This window comes from Mustelus asterias, chromosome 22 (assembly GCF_964213995.1).
Source record: "Mustelus asterias chromosome 22, sMusAst1.hap1.1, whole genome shotgun sequence".
NCBI classification, from domain to species: Eukaryota; Metazoa; Chordata; class Chondrichthyes; order Carcharhiniformes; family Triakidae; genus Mustelus; species Mustelus asterias.
In genome coordinates this window covers 55476248-55499489 of record NC_135822.1, presented here as the reverse complement: position 1 = coordinate 55499489, position 23242 = coordinate 55476248, and the positions used below count along the sequence as shown (strand labels likewise).

At 48.1% G+C, this 23242-nt stretch overlaps 1 protein-coding gene across 4 annotated transcripts in view; it reads left to right on the top strand.

Moving 5' to 3' along the window:
• The first annotated feature begins 1145 nt into the window (after nt 1-1145).
• LOC144510033 (zinc finger MIZ domain-containing protein 1-like) overlaps nt 1146-23242 on the top strand; it is a 255124-nt gene continuing 233027 nt past the window's right edge. For 2 of the 4 annotated variants that reach the window (XM_078239229.1, XM_078239228.1), the window contains exon 1: nt 1148-1298. The gene's annotated coding sequence lies outside the window, so the exon portion shown is untranslated. Of the gene's footprint in view, nt 1299-23242 lie in introns of all 4 variants that reach the window. The other 2 variants (XM_078239230.1, XM_078239231.1) reach the window with 2 other exon arrangements.

The following is a 23242-nucleotide window of genomic DNA, read 5'->3' as shown; positions in this document are numbered from 1 at the left end:
GCAGATGTGCAGGTTAGGTGGATGGCCATGCTAAATTGCCCCTTAATGTCGAAAGATGTGCGGGTTAGGTGGATTGTCCATGCTAAATTGCCCCTTAATGTCCAAAGATGTGCGGGTTAGGTGGATTGGCCATGCTAAATTGCCCCTAAGTGTCCAAAGATCTGCAGCTTCGGCGGATTAGTCATGCTAAATTGCCCCTTAGTGTCCAAAGATGTGCGGGTTAGATGGATTGACCATGTTAAATTGCCCTTTAGTGTCAGGGGGATTAACAGGGTAAATATGGGGATAGGGCCTGGGTGGGATTGTTGTGGGTGCAGACTCGATGGCCCGAATGGCCTCCTTCTGCACTGTAGGAGATTCTCTGATGCAAGTTTTTGACTTGTCGGTCTGGGAAAATAACAAATGTGACGAAACAGACACAAAAGGGAGGAAAATAATGAGGCAAATACAGAAATGAAGCCACAGGGAACTCAATCTGCCCAGGCTGAGAGTCTAGGGAGGGGGCAACCTTCCCTGCACTGCAACGTTTATTTATCAGTCACAAGTAGGCTTACATTAACGCTGCAATGAAGTTACTGTGAAAACCCCCCCAGTCACCACACTCCGGCGCCTGTTCGGGTACACTGAGGGAGAATTTAGCACCTGACCAGCACGTCTTTCAGACTGTGGGAGGAAACCGGAGCACCTGGAGGAAACCCACGCAGACACGGGGAGAATGTGCAGACTCCGCACAGACAGTGACCCAAGCCGGGAATCGAACCCGGGTCCCTGGCACTGTGAGGCAGCAGTGCTAACCCACTGTGGTGCTTGTGCAATGTAACCATTGTGTGTGGGGTTGGAGAGGGGGTGCATCTCCCACAATAGGTTTGTGTGTGGTGGGGGGAAGTCTCCTACAGTCAGTGTGTGTGTGTGTATAGGAGGAGGAGGGGGGGTGGGGATGGGGAGTGGTACATACAGACAGATCTCAATCCGTTCCAGCCTGCTGTGGGCTCCTGTTAGGGTTTTAGCAATGGCCAGCCAGGCCAGCCCTGGCTCTCTGGTAACCGAATAGCCAATGTAACCTGACACTACTAGTGGCTGTGTGTCTCTGTGCGTGTGTGAGATGCTGGACTTGAATCACTGGAGCAGGAGCAGCAAGCACACGAAGTGCTTTCACCCCCAACTGTGAGAGGGGAGGAAGGAGGCAGTGGAGGTGGAGGGAGGGGAGTTGATCAGGAAAAGAGGTAACCCAGTTACAGACAGACCCCGTTGTTTCATACAGCAAACACCTCCTCCTGCTTTTTATAAAGCCTGTGTAAGTAAGACATGCATTGATTATGTTCTTGTCTTGTCTCTGTGTGTGTTGGGAAGGGAGTAGGTGTGTGTTGGGGGGTGGTTGGTGTTTGTAGTAAAAAAGGGCGAGGGGGGGATGCCTCAAGTTCCTGACCCCTTTTGTGAATGGGAATTTGACTGAAGCAGGTAGCGTGTGAATTTCAGTGTGAATTTCAGCACTCCCGCCTCTCCCCTCTTCCTCCCCTCCCCGGGAACAATGAAGGATGAGATTCAGGGCAAGATTATTGGCCTGATCTTTAGACTTCTCATTGCTGGAGGTTTTCAGGAGGAGGCTTTGTGTGTTTCAGGCGAACTCTATTTCTCCCAAAGGTTAAATACATGTGGGATTGTTAGCGGGGGGCGGGGGAATGGTGAGGGGGGTTGTATTGGGGTTTGTATTGGTCTGGCCAGTCAATGCAAGAACTCCTGGTTTACTTGTGTATCCTTTCATTTAGATTTCTATCCCTATTTGATTTGATTTATTATTGCCACATGTATTGGGATACAGTGAAAAGTATTGTTTGATTTATTATTGTCACATGTATTGGGACACAGTGAAAAGTATTGTTTGATTTATTATTGTCACATGTATTGGGATACAGTGAAAAGTATTGTTTGATTTATTATTGTCACATGTACTGGGACACAGTGAAAAGTATTGTTTGATTTATTATTGTCACATGTACTGGGACACAGTGAAAAGTATTGTTTGATTTATTATTGTCACATGTACTGGGATACAGTGAAAAGTATTGTTTGACTTATTATTGTCACATGTACTGGGATACAGTGAAAAGTATTATTTCTTGCGCACTGTACAGACAAAGCATACTGTTTATAGAGTACATAGGGGAGAAGGAAAGAAGAGAGTGCAGAATATAATGTTACAGACTTAGCTAGGGTGTAGAGAAAGATCAACTTAATATTTGATTTGATTTATTATTGTCACATGTACTGGGATACAGTGAAAAGTATTGTTTGATTTATTATTGTCACATGTACTGGGATACAGTGAAAAGTATTGTTTGATTTATTATTGTCACATGTATTGGGATACAGTGAAAAGTATTGTTTGATTTATTATTGTCACATGTACTGGGATACAGTGAAAAGTATTGTTTGATTTATTATTGTCACATGTATTGAGATACAGTGAAAAGTATTGTTTCTTGCACGTTATACAGACAAAGCATACCGTTCATAAAGTACATAGGGGAGAAGGAAAGGAGAGGGTGCAGAGTGGCCCATAAACTGAGCTCCACCTGTCCTTGAAGTGGATGGGTAGAAGATGCCAGTATGTTATGTTGAAGAATAGTGGGGAGATCTCCCTCCCACTCTGCATCATCTCATGTCCCTTCTCCACCAGGAAACTGTTCATTATGACTTTGCTCTTCTCAGAGCTTGACTAACGGCACGGTGGCACAGTGGGTTAGCACTGCTGCCTCACAGCGCCAGGGAGCCGGGTGCGATTCCCGGCTTGGGTCACTGTCTGTGTGGAGTCTGCACGTTCTCCCCGTGTCTGCGTGGGTTTCCTCCGGGTGCTCCGGTTTCCTCCCATAGTCCAAAGATGTGCAGGTTAGGTGGATTGGCCGTGCTAAATTGTCCCTTCGGGTCAGGGGATTAGTGGGATAAATATGTGGGATTACTGGAATAGGACCTGGGTGGGATTGTGGTCGGTGCAGACTCGATGGGCTGAATGGCCTCTTTCTGCACTGTAGAGATTCTATGAACAGATAGGAAAATGGGTTTGTTTCCTCAGATCCGACTCGGAAATCAGTCCCACTTTTATCAGTGCCGGCCATGCCGTCAGCTACCTGGACCCTCAGCTCTGGAATTCCCTCCTTCAATCTCTTCAACTTTCTATCCACTTGCCTTTCAGCCCCTCAAGACCGACTGCTTTGCTGCAACGTTTGGTCATCTGCTCCCTAAAACCCCCTTACGTTGGAAATAGGAGCAGGAGGAGGCCATTCAATGTGATCATGGCTGATCATCAATCTCAATGCCGTACTCGATGGGCCAAATGGCCTCCCTCTGCACTGTAGGATTCTCTGATCCTCTTTCCCCATACCCCCTGTCACCATTAGAGGCTGGAAATCTATCCCTCTCCTTAAAGATTTCCAGTGACTTGACTTCCAGACCTTTCTGTGATTTTTAAAGTTATTCATTTATGGGACATGGGCGTCGCCGGCTGGGCCAGCATTTATTGCCCATCCCTAGTTGCCCGAGGGCATTTGAGAGTCAACCCCATTGCTGTGACTCTGGAGTCACATGTAGGCCAGACCGGGTAAGGACGGCAGATTTCCTTCCCCAAAGGAACCAGATGGGTTTTTCCAACAATCGACAATGGTTATCAGTAGATTCTGAATTCCAGTTTTTTTAAATGTATTGAATTCAAATTCCACCATCTGCCGTGGCGGGATTCGATCCCGGGTCCCCAGAACATTAGCTGAGTGTCTGGATTACTAATCCAATGACAATACCACTCCGCCACTATCTCCCCTAGAGAAATCAACAGGTTTACCTCCCTCTGAATGTAGAAGTTTCTCTTCAACTCAGTCCTGAAAGGCCCACCCCTTATCGACAAAGAACAGTACATCACAGGAACAGGCCCTTTGACCTTTGACCGCCACCCAAGCCTGCACCGATCATGACGCCCGCTTAAACTAAAACCGTACGCACTTACAGAGTCCATATCCTTCCACTCCCATCCTATTCATGTATTCGTCTAGTTGCCCCTTAAATGCCGCTATCGTACCCGCTCCCACCACCTCCCCGGGCAGCGCGTTCCAGACATTCACCCCCCTCTGTGTAAAAAACTTGCCTCGCACATCTCCTCTAAACTTTCCCCCATGTATCTTGGGACCGTGACCCCTTGTTCCAGCCAGAGGACACTGGTGCTGAATATTCCAGGGTACAAGTGTTTTAGGCAAGACAGAGGAGGGGCCAAAAGAGGTGGGGGAGTAGCGGTATTAGTTGGAGAGCATATTACAGCGGTGCAGAGGGAGGACAATTCAGAGGAGTCGTGTAGCGAGTCATTCTGGGTGGAACTTAGAAACAGGAAAGGCGCAGTCACTATGTTGCGGGTGTACTACAGGCCCCCCAACAGCCCAAGGGAAGTGGAAGAATGGATATGTCAGGAGATACTGGATAGGTGCAGGAAAAATAGGGTTGTTGTAGTGGGAGACTTCAATTTCCCTGGTATAGACTGGAAATCGCTGAGGGCAGGGACTCTGGATGGGGAGGAATTTGTAAAATGTGTACAGGAGCGTTCGTTGGAACAATATGTAGACAGCCCGACTAGAGAGGGGGCTATACTGGACCTGGTACTGGGGAATGAGCCCGGTCAGGTCTTCAAAGTTTTGGTAGGGGAACATGTGGCAAATAGTGACCACAATTCTGTTAGCTTTAGGATAGTGATGGAAAAGGATGAGTGGTGTCCCAAGGGTAAGGTGTTGGATTGGGGGAAGGCTAACTTTATTGGGATCAGGCAGAAATTGGCAGCTCTTGATTGGGAGAGGCTGTTTGAGGGTAAATCCACATCTGGTATGTGGCAGTCTTTTAAGGAATGGTTGTTAGGGCTACAGGACAAGCATGTGCCTGTAAAAAAGAAGGATAGGAAGGGTAGGATTAGAGAACCGTGGGTAACCAGGGAAATTGAGGGACTGGTCAAAAAGAAAAGAGAGGCGTATGTTAGGTCCAAGCAGCTAAAAACGGAGGGAGCTCTGGAGGAGTACAAAGAAAGTAGGAAAGTACTCAAACGGGGAATTAGAAGAGCAAAAAGGGGTCACGAAATGTTCTTGGCAGACAGGATTAAGGAGAATCCCAAGGCATTTTATTCATACGTTAGGAACAAAAGGGTTGTTAGGGAAAAAATCGGACCTCTCAGGGACAAAAGTGGGGACTTATGCTTGGAGCCCAAAGAAGTAGGGGAGATCCTAAATGAATACTTTGCGTCGGTATTCACAAAGGAGAGGGATGTGTTGACTGGTAGTGTCTCTGAGGGGAGTGTTGAACCGTTGGAGAAAATCTCCATTACAAAGGAGGAAGTGTTAGGTTTGTTAGAGAATATAAAGACTGACAAATCCCCAGGGCCTGATGGAATCTATCCAAGGCTGCTCAGGGAGACGAGAGGTGAAATCGTTGGGCCTCTGACGCAAATCTTTGTCTCGTCACTGGACGCAGGGGAGGTCCCAGAGGATTGGAGGATAGCCAATGTGGTCCCGTTATTTAAGAAGGGTAGGAAGGATAACCCGGGTAATTATAGGCCGGTGAGCTTGACGTCCGTGGTGGGGAAGTTGTTGGAGAAGATTCTTAGAGATAGGATGTATGCGCATTTAGAAAGGAATAAACTCATTAACGATAGTCAGCATGGTTTTGTGAGAGGGAGGTCATGCCTCACTAACCTGGTGGTGTTTTTTGAAGAAGTGACCAAAATGGTTGACGAAGGAAGGGCCGTGGATGTTGTCTATATGGACTTTAGTAAAGCGTTTGACAAAGTCCCTCATGGTAGGCTAGTGAAAAAGGTTGGATCTCATGGGATAAAGGGGGAGGTGGCTAGATGGGTGGAGAACTGGCTTGGTCATAGAAGACAGAGGGTGGTAGTGGAAGGGTCTTTTTCCGGCTGGAGGCCTGTGACTAGTGGTGTACCGCAGGGCTCTGTATTGGGACCTCTGCTGTTTGTGATTTATATAAATGATCTGGAAGAAGGAGTAACTGGGGTGATCAGTAAGTTTGCGGACGACACAAAACTGGCAGGACTTGCAGATAGTGAGGAACATTGTCAGAGGCTACAGAAGGATATAGATAGGCTGGTAATTTGGGCAAGGAAATGGCAGATGGAGTTCAATCCTGATAAATGCGAAGTGATGCATTTTGGTGGGAATAATGTAGGGAGGAGCTACACGATAAATGGAAGAACCATAAAGGGTGTAGAGACGCAGAGGGACCTGGGTGTGCAAGTCCACAGATCTTTGAACGTGACGTCACAGGTGGAGAAGGTGGTGAAGAAGGCATATGGCATGCTTGCCTTTATAGGACGGGGCATAGAGTATAAAAGTTGGGGTCTGATGTTGCAGATGTATAGAACGTTGGTTCGGCCGCATTTGGAATACTGCGTCCAGTTCTGGTCGCCACACTACCAGAAGGACGTGGAGGCTTTGGAGAGAGTACAGAGGAGGTTTACCAGGATGTTGCCTGGTATGGAGGGGCTTGGTTATGAGGAGAGATTGGGGAAACTGGGGTTGTTCTCCTTGGAAAGACGGAGGATGAGGGGAGACTTAATAGAGGTGTATAAAATTATGAAAGGCATAGATAGGGTGAACGGTGGGAAGCTTTTCCCCGGGTCGGTGGTGACGTTCACGAGGGGTCATAGGTTCAAGGTGAAGGGGGGGAGGTTTAACACAGATATCAGAAGGACATATTTCACACAGAGGGTCGTGGGGGCCTGGAATGTGTTGCCGGGCAAGGTGGTGGAGGCGGACACACTGGGAACGTTTAAGACTTATCTAGACAGCTATATGAACGGAGTGGGAATGGAGGGATACAAAAGAGTGGTCTAGTTTGGACCAGGGAGCGGCGCGGGCTAATTGTTCTTTGTTTCTCGTTTCAAGGCTTCATTCTATGATCATCTTGCTGGTGCCAGTACAGAGCGAGACTGCGGATAGTTGGGAACCTGTCTCGGGGGCAGGGAATTCATATGGTGTTCGTGGAAGTGGAAATGAATAGGGTTGGGAAGCATTTTCCGATCAGGGCCAGTGTGATCTCCTGGACTCGTTTCGATCGCCTCAGGGGGTCGGAGAGGAATTTCCCAGATTTTTTTTCCCCATATTGGCCCTGGGGTTTTCACTCTGAGTTTTCGCCTCTCCCTGGAGATCACATGGTCTGGAATGGGGGGGTGGGGGTGAGTTAATAGGTTGTGATGAACAAAGCATCGTAGCTGTGAGGGACAGCTCGGTGGATAGGATATTAGTATGTAGATAGGCTGGAAAATTGGGCGGGGATCCTGGATTCAGGATTCAATCCTGGACCGGGGAGCGGCGCGGGCTTGGAGGGCCGAAGGGCCTGTTCCTGTGCTGTATTGTTCTTTGTTCTTTGTTCTTGACACAACATCCCTGCTTCTAGTGTTAATCACGTTGAAGTTGCTATATAAATGTAATTATTAGCGGCTCACTTTAACTTGGGTAAAAAACGGTGGTGTCAGGTTTCATCGCGCACGGGAAGAGAGGCGCATGAGGGACAGCCCATCAGAATTAAACCCGTCCAAATGAAACACACAGTTAAAATGGCCGCCATGGTTCCAGAAATGGTTTTTAAACTGGCCCTTTTGCTTGGTGCGCCTTCCACCATTTAAACTACGGCACTTAGAGTATTGTGTTCAATTCTGGCTGCCACATTGCAGTGTTATAATTCAGAGCAGAAACTCCAAAGTGTTTTATGAAGCCTGCTTGGATCGTAAGTTTTGAATTTGGCGAGGATGAACACGAGATGTTTCACTTCAGGTACGATTCAAATGACCCACTAGGGAGCTTTAATCAAACAAAGTTTATTTAAGAATATAGTTAACATGTATAGTTAGAAAATTAACAACTTTTACCAATTATTTACAAGAAAAAAAACAACCCTGATATTGTTTAAACCTTAACAACTCTATGAAATGTTCCAACCAAACAAATTTCCCTGTAAAACATGCACCTGCCACAGGTTTAGCACAGAAAATACGAATGCTCATGTGATGCTGGAACTTAGTCCTTTGGTTGCAGTTTTCTTGATATGCACACAGGCCAGCTTAGAATTTCATAGGGAAAGCAATGGCCAAGTGGTATTATCGCTAGACTATTAGCCCAGAAACTCGGCTCACGTTCTGGGGACCCGGGTTCGAATCCCGCCACGGCAGATGGTGGAATTTGAATTCAATGAAAAATATCTGGAATTAAGAATCTACTGATGACCATGAAGCTATTGCCACAGCAACTGCTCTTGGGCAACTAAGGATGGGCAATAAATGCTGGTCAGTCGTGCCCCATGAATGAATTTTAAAAATCCTAACAGTGCAGAAGGAGGCCATTTGGCCCAGCGAGTCTGTACCGAACACGATCCCACCCAGGCCCTATCCCCGTAACCCCACGTATTTACCCTGCTAATCCCCCTGACACTAAGGGGCAATTTAATATGGCCAATCCATCTAACCTGCACACCTTTGGACTGTGGGAGGAAACCGGAGCACCCGGAGGAAACCCACGCAGGCACGGGGAGAATGTGCACACAGACAGTGACCCAAGCCGGGAATTGAACCGGGTCCCTGGCGCTGTGAGGCATCAGTGCTAACCACTGTGCCACCGTGCCGCCCTTGAAGTTAGAACTGCTTCTCAAAACACCAGGAAGCGAGAGAGAGAGAGAGAGAGACTGTAGTTACTAGCTAGCAAATCACCAACAGCAGAATTCTCACTCCAGGAAGGCAAGAAGGCCTGCTTCTAGCTGGCCAGCAGAATCGATAATACCAGGGAGAGAGAGAGGGAAGCATTACTTTTTCTTCTGATGTCCAGAAACCTTCTAAATTAAACCAGCAGCGAGCAGTCCAAAACTGAAAATGGAAGAATTCCTGTCACCTGACCTGTCAATCATTTCCCCCCCCCTCCCCCCCGAACAATGCAAAAGGTTGTAAAATCCTGGACAGTGCATTAGGCCCAGAATAAAAATAAACAAAACCCCATTTAAACCATTGAAGCAGCAATATAAGGAGACAGGCTGGCAACAATGAAACCAAAACCCATTTTCAAACTGCAGAGAGCATGATTTAAAAAAAACATTTCTTAAAGGTATACTAACGTCACAACAGGAAGGATGTGGAGGCTTTGGAGAGGATGCAGAAGAGGTTTAGCAGGATGCTGCCTGGATTAGAGGGTATGAACTATAAGGAGAGGCTGGACAAACTAGGGTTGTTTTCTCTGGAGCAGCAGAGGCTGAGGGGAGCCCTGATAGAAGTCTATAAAATTATGAGAGGCAGAGATAGGGTTGACAGTCAGAATCTTTTTCCCAGAATTGAAATGTCTAATACTTGGGGGCGGGCACTTAAAAGGTGAGAGGGGAAAGTTCAAAGGAGATGTGAGGGGTAAGTTTCTTACACAGAGACGGGTAAGTGTCTGGAACGCGTTGCCAGGGGTGGTGGTGGAGACAGGTACGATAGAGAGGGGTTTAAGGGGCTTTTAGATAAGCACATGAATATGCGAGGAATAGAGGGATATGGAGTAAGGGCAGGCAGGAGGGACGAGTTTAATTTGGTGTCAAGTTAGGCACAACATAGTGGGCCGAAGGGCCTGCTCCTGTGCTATCCTGTTCTATGTTCTATGTTCCATTCCAATGTCTGCTTAATGAGACGCAGTTAGCGATCAACGTAATATCGGATTACACATTATTCAGTGACTGCTTCATTATAAATGAATGCTGTATCTACAGTGGAGATACAGTGTGATGCACTACAAATAAACAAGGCACTCCTGCCTTGACCCTCGGAGTCCCGAGTACAGGATTCTCTGAAGGTTAACTCACAGGTTGAATTGGTGGTTAGGAAGGCAAATGCAATGTTAGCATTCATGTCGAGAGGGCTAGAATACAAGAGCAGGGATGTACTTCTGAGGCTGTATAAGGCTCTGGTCAGACCCCATTTGGAGTGTTGTGAGCAGTTTTGGGCCCCGTATCTAAGGAAGGATGTGCCGGCCTTGGAGAGGGTCCAGAGGAGGTTCACGAGAGCGATCCCGGGAATCAAAGCCTCGACGAATGAGGAGCGTTTGAGGGCTGCCGGCTGCTTTTCCCGAGGCAGCGGGAAGTGTAGACACCGTCAATGGATTGGGAACCTGGTTTGCTTCGCCAGTCGATCATGGCTAATACGTTTCTCAACCCCATTCTCCCGCCTATTCCCCGTACCCTTTGACCCCCCTTACCAATCAAGAACCTATCTATCTCTGTCTTAAATACACTCAGTGACCCGGCCTCCTCTGTGGCAATGAATTCCACAGATTCCCCAAACCCTCTGGCTGAAGAAATTCCTCCTAATCTCGGTTCTAAAGGGCCGTCCCTTTACTCTGAGGCTGTGCCCTCGGATCCGAGTCTCTCCGACTAATGGAAACATCTTCCCCACGTCCACTCTATCCGGGCCTCTCAGTATTCTGTAAGTTTCAATGAGATCCCCCCCCGTCATCCTTCTAAACTCCATCGAGTACAAACCCAGAGTCCTCAAACGCTCCTCATACATTAAGCCTTTCATTCCCAGGATCATTCTCGTGAACCTACTCTGGACCCTCTCCAAGGCCGGCACATCCTTCCTTAGGCCCGGTTATCATTCCAAGGCGATCTGACTTTCAGCTTTGGCTGAGATGTTTTCTTGGGCACAGAGGGTTCACAGATTAATGGAGTAAGGGTGAAGAGATTCCCCCTCCTCATTCCACTGTTGAATCTGCAATGTCATTTTTAACTGTTCCCGACCTTTTATTTCTTTATTGTCTTTATTTTTCTTCCCCCCCCCCACTCTTCCCCCATTTTATCCCCCCTTCCCTTTCCTTTTCTCCCCCTTTTTCTCAATTTTACCTCTCTCCCACCCATCACCCCCTTCCCCCCAGTTCACCCTCGGATTTCTGCTTCTCTGCCATTTGGCCGTTCAAACTCTTTATTCTCTCTATGGGCTGCCATTAGCAGCCTTTTCCCTGGTTTCTGTGGCTACGACTCATCTTTCATTCCCTCCCCCTGCAGTATAAATATCTCCCACATCCTACGCCTTTTTAGCTTTGACGAAGGGTCATCCAGACTCGAAACGTCAGCTCTTTTCTCTCCTCACAGATGCTGCCAGACCCGCTGAGATTTTCCAGCATTTTCTCTTTTGGTTTCAGATTCCAGCATCCGCGATAATTTGCTTTTATTCTGCCGTGGGTTAATCCCTTCCAAAGACAGTTGGACAGACAGCTAGTTGGAAATGGGTTTGGGGGCGATACATCTTCTACTCCTCCTGGATTGGAGAGAGGCCGAATTTCTCGATCGCTCGATGCACTGATGCAGTTTAGCACTCGGTGTTTCCAACGGGGAGAATGGGAGAACCATCCAACCTTCACCCCTTGTCCGATCCCACTAAGCAGGTGATCTGGTTGGTGACTGCATGTTGTTTTACTTATTCATAGACCCAGCATTCATTGCCAATCCCTAATTGCCCCTCGAGAAGGTGGTGGGTGAGCCGACATCTTGAACCCGCTGCTGAGCATGTGATGTAGGTACACCCACAGTGCTGTTAGGGAGGGAGTTCCAGGATTGTTATTGGACATCAGTCAGTCCGTGTGGTGTAGGTGCACCCACAGTGCTGTTAGGGAGGGAGTTTCAGGCTTGTTATTGGACATCACAGTCCGTGTGGTGTAGGTACATCCACAGTGCTGTAAGGGAGGGAGTTCCAGGATTGTTATTGGACATCAGTCAGTCTGTGTGGTGTAGGTACACCCACAGTGCTGTTAGGGAGGGAGTTCCAGGATTGTTATTGGACATCAGTCAGTCTGTGTGGTGTAGGTACCCCCACAGTGCTGTTAGGGAGGGAGTTCCAGGATTGTTATTGGACATCAGTCAGTCCGTGTGGTGTAGGTACACCCACAGTGCTGTTAGAGAGGGAGTTCCAGGATTTTGACCCAGCGACAGTGAAGGAACGGCCGATATATTTCCAAGTCAGGATGGTGAGTGGCTCGGAGGGGAACTTGCAGGTGGTGGTGTTCCCCCTTGTCCTTCTAGATGGTAAAGGTTGTGGGTTTGGAAGGTGCTGTCTAAGGATGAGTTGCTGCAGTGCATCTTGTAGATGGTACACACTGCTGCTACTGAGTGTCGGTGGTGGAGGGAGTGAGTGTTTGTGGATGGGGTGCCAATCAAGCGGGGCTGCTTTGTCCTGGATGGTGTCGAGCTTCTTGAGTGTTGTTGGAGCCGCACCCATCCAGGCAAGTGGGGAGTATTCCATCACACTCCTGACTTGTGCCTTGTAGATGGTGGACAGGCTTTGGGGGGAGTCAGGAGGTGAGTTACTCTCCGCAGGATTCCCAGCCTCTGACCTGCTCTGGGAGCCACTGTATTTATATGGCTGGGTCCAGCTCAGTTTCTGGTCAATGGTAACCCCCAGGGTGTTGACAGTGGGGGGGATTCAGCGATGGGAATGTCATGGGGTTACGGTTAGATCCTCTCTTGTTGGAGATGGTCAGTGCCTGGCACGTGTGTGGCGCAGATGCTACTTGCTGCTGCTGCTGTTGTATGTGGGAGCTTGCTGTGCGTAGATTTGGCTCCCGAATTTCCTGCATTACAAGATGGGAGGAAGCTGCAATTGTATAAAGGAAAGGTTGATCTTCATAGAATTCCGATAGTGCAGAAGGAGGCCATTCGGCCCATCGAGTCTGCACCGACAACAATCCCACCCATGCCCTATCTCCATAAACCCATATATTTACCCTAGCTCGTCCCCCTGACACTAAGGTGCAATTTAGCATGGCCGATCTACCTAACCCACACATCTTTGGACTGTGGGAGGAAACCGGAGCACCCGGAGGAAACCCACGCAGACACGGGGAGAACGTGCAAACTCCACACAGACAGTGACCCAAGCCGGGAATCGAACCCGGGTCCCTGGCGCTGTGAGGCAGCAGTGTTAACCACTGCGACACTACGCCACCCAACCTTGGGGGATGTGCGTGAGAGAGTCAAGATTGACCGGAAAATTTGAATTGTTGCCTTCACAGGAGTTTGAGTTTTTTGGCCAAGTCTTGAGATGAGTGCAGAAGTTGTTTCTCGGACTGGAGGCCTGTGACTAGTAGTGTGTCTCATGGCATGGTGTTGCGACCCTTGTGATTCATCATTTATATAAATGATTTGGATGTGAATATACAAGGTATGGTTAATAAGTTTGTCGATGATACTAACTTAGGAGGTATCATTAATAGTGAAGAAGGTTATCAAAAATTACAGGGGATCTTAATCATGGAAATAGCCAATCCATTGGTGTTCACTTTCCAAAATTCTTTGGACTCTGGAATAGTTCCTACAGATTGGAGGGTAGCTAATGTAAACCCGCTATTCAAAAGGGAGGCAGAGAGAAAACAGGGAACTATAGACCAGTGAGCCTCACGTCGGAAATGGGGAAGTTGCTGGAATCCATAATCAAGGATTTGGAAGGCAGTGGTATAATCAGACAAAGTCAGCATGGATTTTCAAAAGGGGAATCATGCTTGACGAATCTATTGGAATTTTTTGAGGATGTAACTAGTAGGGTTGACCGAGGAGAACCAGTGGATGTGGTTTATTTAGATTTTCAGAAGGCTTTCGACAAGGTCTCACATAACAGGCTGCTATGTAAAGTTAAAGCACATGGGATTGCAGGTAATGTCTTGAGATGGATAGAAAGCTGGTTAGCAGATAGGCAGTGACTAGTGGGATTCCGCAGGGATCTGTGCTGGGACCCCAACTGTTCACATTATATATGAATGATTTGGAAGAGGGAACTGAATGTATTATCTCCAAGTTTGCAGATGATACAAAGTTGGGTGGGAGGGTGAGCTGTGAGGAGGATGCAGAGATGCTTCAGCGTGATTTGGACAGGCTGAGTGTGTGGGTATCTGCATGGCAGATGCAGTATAATGTGGATACATGTGAGGTTATCCACTTCAGTAGCAATAATAGGAAGGCAGATTATTAATTGATTGGGTGTAAATTGAGAGAGGTGGATACTCAGCGAGACCTTGGAGTCCTCGTGCATCAGTCGCTGAAAGTAAGCGCGTGGGTACAGCAGGCGGTAAAGAAGGCAAATGGTATGTTGGCTTCATAGCGAGAGGATTTGAGTATAGGAATAGGGATGTTTTGCTGCAATTGTACAGGGCGTTGGTGAAGCCACACCTGGAGTATCGTGTGCAGTTTTGGTGTCCTTATCTGAGGAAGGATGTCCTTGCTATAGAGGGAGCACAGCGAAGGTTTACCAAGCTGATTCCTGGGATGGCAGGTCTGTCATATGAGGAGAGACTAAGTCAGTTAGGATTATATTCACTGGAGTTTAGAAGAGTGAGAGGGGATCTCATAGAAACTTATAAAATTCTAACAGGGTTAGACAGGGTAGATTCAGAAAGAATGTTCCCGATGGTGGGGGGAGTCCAGAACTAGGGGTCATAGTTTGAGGATAAGGGGAAAACTTTTTAGGACTGAGGTGAGGAGAAATTTCTTCACCCAGAGGGTGGTGAATGTGTGGAATTCACTCCCACAGAAAGTAGTTGAGGCCAAAACGTTGTGTGATTTCAAGAAGAAATTAGATTTCGCTCTTGGGGCTAAAGGGGTCGAGGGATATGGGGGGAAGGGGGGGGATCAGGATATTGAATTTGATGATCAGCCATGATCAAAATGAATGGCAGAGCAGGCTCGAAGGGCCGAGTGGCCTCCTCCTGCACTGTAGGTTTGGATACCAAGTGGAGTTGGGGTTTGACAGACCCCTCTGTCGGAGAGGGTCCAGAATGCCCGATGCGCAGCCGGGAGGTATAGGCACCCTTCTGTATAAGGGGCAATTTAGCATGGCCAATCCCTCTAACCTACACATCTTTGGACACTAAGGGACAATTTAGCATGGCCAATCCAACTAACCTACACATCTTTGGACACTAAGGGACAATTTAACATGGCCAATCCACCTAAGCTGCACATCTTTGGACAGTAAGGGGCAATTTAGCATGGCCAATCCCCCTAACCTACACATCTTTAGACACTAAGGGGCAATTTAGCATGGCCAATCCACCTAACCTACACATCTTTGGACTGTGGGCGGAAACCGGAGCACCCGGAGGAAACTCTCACAGACACAGTGGGGTGGGTGGGGGCGGATGTGCCCTCTTGCCCCCCCCTCAGCTTGACGAGGGCCTGTGACTAAACCTCAGGGGGTTCAGCGGTGCCTGAAGGCCCGTGCACGGATTCGGGACCCTTTGCTGGTTCCCTTGTTTCGCTCCCTCCCATCCCACCCCCTCCAACATTTCCTGGCACTCACTTATCCAAGAGCCAGTTTGGAGTCAAGCGTACAGAGCGTATCGGAGCGACTTGTAATAGGAGCTTTGCTTATCTCTTTGTGTGTGCCCATTCACGCTTGAGAGACTGGGTGTCTTGAAGAACTGGCCTGCTTACAGGGATATTTATTCAGCATCTGCTGGCAGCTGACTTGCTGGTTGTGCTAGCGAGGAACCTGGAGAGAAGGAAGACAGCCATATCTTTCATACCCTGGACAAACTGGAAGGGAAATCCCCGCAGCAGTTGCGAGTGCTTGCGCAGAAGTTTAAAAATAAAAAGTCACGTGACACCGGAGCTGTAAACAGGATTGTTCCGGGATTGTCATTTTTCCCAGATTGCCGGTCGTATAAAGTTTAAAGTTCATTTATTAGTGTCACGAGTAGGCTTACATTAACGCTGCAATGAAGTTACTGTGAAAATCCGCTAGTCGCCACACTCCTGTTCGGGTCACACTGAGGGAGAATTTAGCACCTAACCAGCACGTCTTTCGGACTGTGGGAGGAAACCGGAGCACCCGGAGGAAACCCACGCAGACATGGGGGAGAACGTGCAGACTCCACACAGACAGTGACCCAAGCTGGGAATCGAACCCGGGACCCTGGCGCTGTGAGGCAGCAGTGCTAACCACTGTGCCACCGTGTCACCCGTGAGCTTTCTAGCACTGACCTGCTTGTCCCAGCTTTCGGAATATGCAAGTGTGCAACGGCGATGGCCCAATGGTATTATCGCTACACTATTAATCCAGAAACTCAGCTAATGTTCTGGGGACCCGGGTTTGAATCCCGCCACGGCAGATGGTGGAATTTGAATTCGATTTTTTAAAAAGTATCTGGAATTAAGAATCTACCGATGACCATGAAACCATTGTCGGAAAAACCAGTCTGGTTCACTAATGGGGCAGCACGGTGGCACAGTGGTTAGCACTGCTGCCTCACAGCGTCAAGGACCCGGGTTCGATTCCCGGCTTGAGTCACTGTCTGTGCGGAGTCTGCACGTTCTCCCCGTGTCTGCGTGAGTTTCCTCCCTGTCTATGTGACATACTGTTTAAATTCTTTTAGCGGGCTTGGACTGAATTCTGTGGGAGTACAAGGAGTGGTTCACTCCAGCGGGGTTTAGAGTAGCTCCCCACTTTCGGGGAACTAGTGGGAGACCCTTCTGGATTGAAGGGGGGGCCAAGCGGGGGCCCCACAGGGGGTCGGGTGGTAGGGAGTGGTGCCCCCTGGGCGTGGGCACCCTGGCAGTGCCCAAGGGGCAAAGTGCCCATGCCCAGGGGGCACCTTGGCACTGCCCACCGGGGCCTGAATGGCCTCCTTCTGCCCTGTCGGGATTCTGTGAGTCTAAGTGGCCTCCTCCTGTGCTGTGACTATTCTATGATTGCGAGGCATGTTCTCCCAGAGAGGGCGAGCAAAACCCCAGAGTGAGTCAGCGCCAGAGGAACTGGAGGAGGCCTTCAGCCTGCTGGGTGAAAAATCCAACATTTTTGGTATATTGCGAAAGATTTAATGACTAAACACGGGATGCTGCATGAAGTGTCGAACACTGAATGGTTAACATTGACTCACAAGCCAGTTCTAAATGTCACGCCGGTGATTCACTTGTTATCTGAATTGCTAATCAAGCTGGCAACCTTTAATTTATCGATACAGGTTTCCCCTTCCCCTCACACATCTGTCGCTGGTCACTGGACTTCTCTTTTAGCCAGTTGTTCCACACTTTTCTTTATTCATTCCTGGGACACGGGCATCGTTGGCTGGGCCAGCATTTATTGCCCATCCCTAGTTGCCCTTGGAGGGCAGTTGAGAGTCAACCACATTGCTGTGGCTCTGGAGTCACATGTAGGCCAGACTGGGTAAGGATGGCGGATTTCCTTCCCTAAAGGACATTCGTGAACCAGATGGGTTTTTCCGACAATGGTTTCAGGGTCATCGGTAGATTCTTAATTCCAGATATTTTTTTATTGAATTCAAATTCCACCATCTGCCGTGGCGGGATTCGAACCCGGGTCCCCAGAACATTAGCTGAGTCTCTGGATTAATAAGTCTCGCGATAACACCACAAGGTGTTACTAGCCTTCTGGGATGACCGTTCGTCAGAGTCATCCGGACTCGAAACGTTGGCTCTAGTCTCTCTCCACAGATGCTGTCAGACCTGCTGGGATTTTCCAGGATTCTATTTCAGATTCCTGCATCTGCATTATTTTGCCTGAACCTTTTATAAGGATCTGGTTAGGTCCCAGCTCGAGTGATTTGAGTTGATTTATTATTGTCACACGTATTAGCATACAGTGAAAAGTCTTGTTTCTTGCGCGCTATACAGACAAAGCATACCGTTCCTAGAGAAGGAAACGAGAGAGTGCAGAATGTAGTGTTACGGGTCATTAAGCATTGTTAGAGAGTTTAAAAGAGTTAGAATAAAGTTTTAGAAGCATAGAACGAGAGTAAAGGATAGAATTAGAAGGTATGCTGGGCACAGCTTGCAAGAAGTCGCCTCGCTCCAGTGCCATCTTGAGACAAAAAAAGTGTCCAATTCTGGTCACTGCACTTTCGGAGGGGATGTGTGAGGGGGTCCTTGAGAGGGTGCGGAGGGAGATTTACCAGAACTGTTCCAGCGATGAGGGGGTTTTGGCTCCAAGGTGAGGTTGGAGAAGCTGGGGGTGTTCTCCTCGGAGCGACGGAGATTGAGGGGAGATTTGTTCGAGGTGTACGAGTTTATGATAGCTTTAGATAAGGTCGACATTGAAAGGTTGGTTTCCATTAGTTGTTGGGACAAGGACCGCCGGGACAGAGATTTAAGGTGTTTTGGGTGACAGATAAGCAGCACGGTGGCACAGTGGTTAGCACTGCTGCCTCACAGCGCCAGGGACCCAGGTTCGATTCCCGGCTTGGGTCACTGTCTGAATGGAATTTGCACGTTCTCCCCGTGTCTGTGTGAGTTTCCTCCGGGTGCTCCGATTTCCTCCTACAGTCCGAGATGTGTGGATTAGGTGGATTGGCCATGCTAAATTGCCCCTTAGTGTCCAAAGATGTGCGGGCTAGGTGGATTGGCCATGCTAAATTGCCCCTTAGTGTCCAAAGATGTGTAGGTTATGTGGATTGGCCATGCTAAATTGCCCCGCATTTCAGGGAGACTAGCAGGGTAAACATGTGGAGTTTGGGAGTAGGGTCTGGGTGGGATTGTGGTCGGTGCAGGTTCAATAGGCCAAATGGCCTCCTTCTGCTAAGCAGATTATGGATATGTGTGGGGGTCACAGGGTAGTTATCATGGGGGACTTTAACTTTCCAAATATTGATTGGAACCTTTGTAGGTCAAATAGTTCGGATGGGGCAGTTTTTGTGCAGTGTGTGCAGGAGGGTTTCCTGACACAATATGTGGATAGGCCGACAAGAGGTGAGGCCACATTGGATTTGGTCCTGGGAAATGAACCGGGCCAAGTGTTAGATTTGGTTGTGGGAGAGCACTTTGGAGGTAGTGACCACAATTCGGTGTCTTTTGTTATTGCAATGGAGAGGGATAGGGCCGTACGGCAGGGCAAGGTTTACAATTGGGGGAGAGGTAATTATGATGCGATTAGGAAGAATTAGGTGGCATAAGATGGGAACAGAAATTGTCAGGGAAAGGCACTAATGAAAAGTGGAACTTTTTCAAGGAACAAATACTGGGTGTCCTTGATAGGTATGTCCCTGTCAGGCAGGGAGGAAATGGCCGAGTGAGGGAACCATGGTTCATGAAAGAGGTGGAATGTCTTGTGAAAAGGAAGAGGGAAGCTTATGTAGGGATGAGGAAACAAGGTTCAGATGGCTCGATTGAGGGTTACAAGTTAGCAAGGAATGAGCTGAAAAAGGGGCTTAGGAGAGCTAGGAGGGGACATGAGAAGTCCTTGGCGGGTCGGATCAAGGAAAACCCCAAGGCTTTTTACTCTTATGTGAGGAATAAAAGAATGACCAGGGTGAGGTTAGGGCCGGTCAAGGACAGTAGTGGGAACTTGTGTATAGAGTCAGTAGAGATAGGCGAGGTGATGAATGAATACTTTTCTTCAGTGTTCACCAAGGAGAGGGGCCATGTTTTTGAGGAAGAGAAGGTGTTACAGGCTAATAGGCTGGAGGAAATAGATGTTCAGAGGGAGGATGTACTGGCAGTTTTGAATAAACTGAAGGTCGATAAGTCCCCTGGGCCTGATGAAATATATCCTAGGATTCTTTGGGAAGCAAGGGATGAGATTGCAGAGCCTTTGGCTTTGATCTTTGGGTCCTCACTATCCACGGGGATGGTGCCAGAGGACTGGAGAGTGGCGAATGTTGTTCCTCTGTTTAAGAAAGGGAATAGAAATGACCCTGGTAATTATAGACCGGTTAGTCTTACTTCGGTGGTTGGTAAATTGATGGAAAAGGTCCTTAGGGATGGGATTTACGACCATTTAGAAAGATGTGGATTAATCCGGGATAGTCAGCACGGATTTGTGAAGGGCAAGTCGTGCCTCACAAATTTGATTGAATTTTTTGAGGAGGTAACTAAGTGTGTTGATGAAGGTAGGGCAGTTGATGTCATATACATGGATTTTAGTAAGGCGTTTGATAAGGTCCCCCATGGTCGGCTTATGATGAAAGTGAGGAGGTGTGGGATAGAGGGAAAGTTGGCCGATTGGATAGGTAACTGGCTATCTGATCGAAGTAAGAAGTCTCACAACACCAGGTTAAAGTCCAACAGGTTTATTTGGTAGCAAATACCATAAGCTTTCGGAGCGCTGCCCCTTCGTCAGATGGAGTGGATATCTGTTCTCCAACAGTGCACAGAGACACAGAAATCAAGTTACAGAATACTAATTAGAATGCGAATCCTACAGCCAGCCAGGTCTTAAAGGTACAGACAATGTGGGTGGAGGGAACATTAAACACAGGTTAAAGAAATGTGTATTGTCTCCAGACAGAACAGCTAGTAAGATTCTGCAAGATCAGGAGGCAAGCGGTGGGGGTTACTGATAATGTGACATAAATCCAACATCCCGGTTTAGGCCGTCCTCATGTGTGCGGAACTTGGCTATCAGTTTCTGCTCAGCGACTCTGCGCTGTCGTGTGTCGTGAAGGCCGCCTTGGAGAACGCTTACCTGAAGATCCAAGGCTGAATGCCCGTGACTGCTGAAGTGCTCCCCCACAGGAAGAGAACAGTCTTGCCTGGTGATTGTCGAGCGGTGTTCATTCATCCGTTGTCGTAGCGTCTGCATGGTTTCCCCAATGTACCATGCCTCGGGACATCCTTTCCTGCAGGTATCAGGTAGACAACGTTGGCCGAGTTGCAAGAGTATGTACCGTGTACCTGGTAGATGGTGTTCTCACGTGAGATGATGGCATCTGTGTCGATGATCTGGCACGTCTTGCAGAGGTTGCTGTGGCAGGGTTGTGTGGTGTCGTGGTCACTGTTCTCCTGAAGGCTGGGTAGTTTGCTGCGGACAATGGTCTGTTTGAGGTTGCGTGGTTGTTTGAAGGCAAGAAGTGGGGGTGTGGGGATTTATTATTATTATTAATAAACCTCTCCACATCATATCTGATCGAAGACAGGGTGGTGGTGGATGGAAAATTTTCGGACTGGAGGCAGGTTGCTAGCGGAGTGCCACAGGGATCAGTGCTTGGTCCTCTGCTCTTTGTGATTTTTATTAATGACTTAGAGGAGGGGGCTGAAGGGTGGATCAGTAAATTTGCTGATGACACCAAGATTGGTGGAGTAGTGGATGAGGTGGTGGGCTGTTGTAGGCTGCAAAGAGACATAGATAGGATGCAAAGCTGGGCTGAAAAATGGCAAATGGAGTTTAACCCTGATAAATGTGAGGTGATTCATTTTGGTCGGACTAATTTAAATGTGGATTACATGGTCAGAGGTAGGGTTCTGAAGACTGTGGAGGAACAGAGAGATCTTGGGGTCCATATCCACAGATCTCTAAAGGTTGCCACTCAAGTGGATATAGCTGTGAAGAAGGCCTATAGTGTGTTAGCTTTTATTAACAGGGGGTTGGAGTTTAAGAGCCGTGGGGTTATGCTGCAACTGTACAGGACCATGGTGAGATCACATTTGGAATATTGTGTGCAGTTCTGGTCACCTCACTATAAGAAGGATGTGGAAGCGCTGGAAAGAGTGCAGAGGAGATTTACCAGGATGCTGCCTGGTTTGGAGGGTAGGTCTTATGAGGAAAGGTTGAGGGAGCTAGGGCTGTTCTCTCTGGAGCGGAGGAGGCTGAGGGGAGACTTAATAGAGGTTTATAAAATGATGAAGGGGATAGATAGAGTGAACGTTGAAAGACTATTTCCTCGGGTGGATGGAGCTATTACAAGGGGGCATAACTATAGGGTTCATGGTGGGAGATATAGGAAGGTTATCAGAGGTAGGTTCTTTACTCAGAGAGTGGTTGGGGTGTGGAATGGACTGCCTGCAGTGATAGTGGAGTCAGACACTTTAGGAACATTTAAGCGGTTATTGGATAGGCACATGGAGCACACCAGGATGATAGGGAGTGGGATAGCTTGATCTTGGTTTCAGATAAAGCTCGGCACAACATCGTGGGCCGAAGGGCCTGTTCTGTGCTGTACTGTTCTATGTTCTATGTTCTGCCCTGTAAGATTCTGTGAATTGTGTGGGAGAAATATTTTTAGGCAATGAGTAGGGATGAGTTGGAACTCTGTGTCAGTGAGGGTGGAGGATGCGATGATGATGAGTAATCTAAAAAGGGAATTGGATGTTCACCTAAAGAAATAGAGTTGCGGAGTTACAGGGAGAGAGCGGGGCCAATGGGACTGACTGGATTGACCTACAGTGAGCCAGCATGGACTCAGAAGGGCCGAATAGCCTCCTTCTGTGCTACATTCACTCTGACGAGCTAAGGAAGGTTCGAAGGAGCAAGTGTTGAAAAATTGTTAGGGGTTGGGGAAAGTAAAGGAGAATGGGTAACAGTGGCAAAAGAATTGGGGACCAGGAAAGAAAGGAACTACTTTCTGTGACAGGGAACACCAGATTAACCTTAATAAATAATAAATCAAACAATACTTTTCACTGTATCCCAGTACATGTGACAATAATAAATCAAACAATACTTTTCACTGTCTCCCAGTACGTGACAATACAATGAAAAGTATTGTTTTTTGCGTTCTATACAGACAAAGCATACTGTTCATAGAGCACATAGGGGAGGAGGAAAGGAGAGAGTGCAGAATGTAGTGTTACAGTCATAGCTCGGGCGTAGAGAAAGATCAGCTTAATATACGGTAGGTCGGTCCATTCAAAAGTCTGACAGCAGCAGGGAAGAAGCTGTTCTTGAGTCGGTTGGTCTGTGACCTCAGACTTTTGTATCTTTTTCCTGACGGAAGAAGGTGGAAGAGAGAATGTCCGGGGTGTGTGAGGTCCATGATTATGCTGGCTGCTTTTCCCGAGGCAGCGGGAAGTGCAGACAGAGTCAGGGGATGGGAGGCTAGTTTGTGTGATGGATTGGGCTTCGTTCATGACTCTTTGTAGTTTCTTGCGGTCTTGGGCAGAGCAGGAGCCAGACCAAGCTGTGATACATCCGGAAAGAATGCTTTCTATGGTGCATCTGTAAAGGTTGGTGAGAGTCGTAGCGGACATGCCAAATTTCAAAGAACAAAGAACAAAGAACAATACAGCACAGGAACAGGCCCTTCGGCCCTCCAAGCCCGTGCCGCTCCCTGGTCCAAACTAGACCATTCTTTTGTATCCCTCCATTCCCACTCCGTTCATATGGCTATCTAGATAAGTCTTAAATGTTCCCAGTGTGTCCGCCTCCACCACCTTGCCCGGCAACACATTCCAGGCCCCCATGACCCTCTGTGTAAAATATGTCCTTCTGATATCTGTGTTAAACCTCCCCCCCTTCACCTTGAACCTATGACCCCTC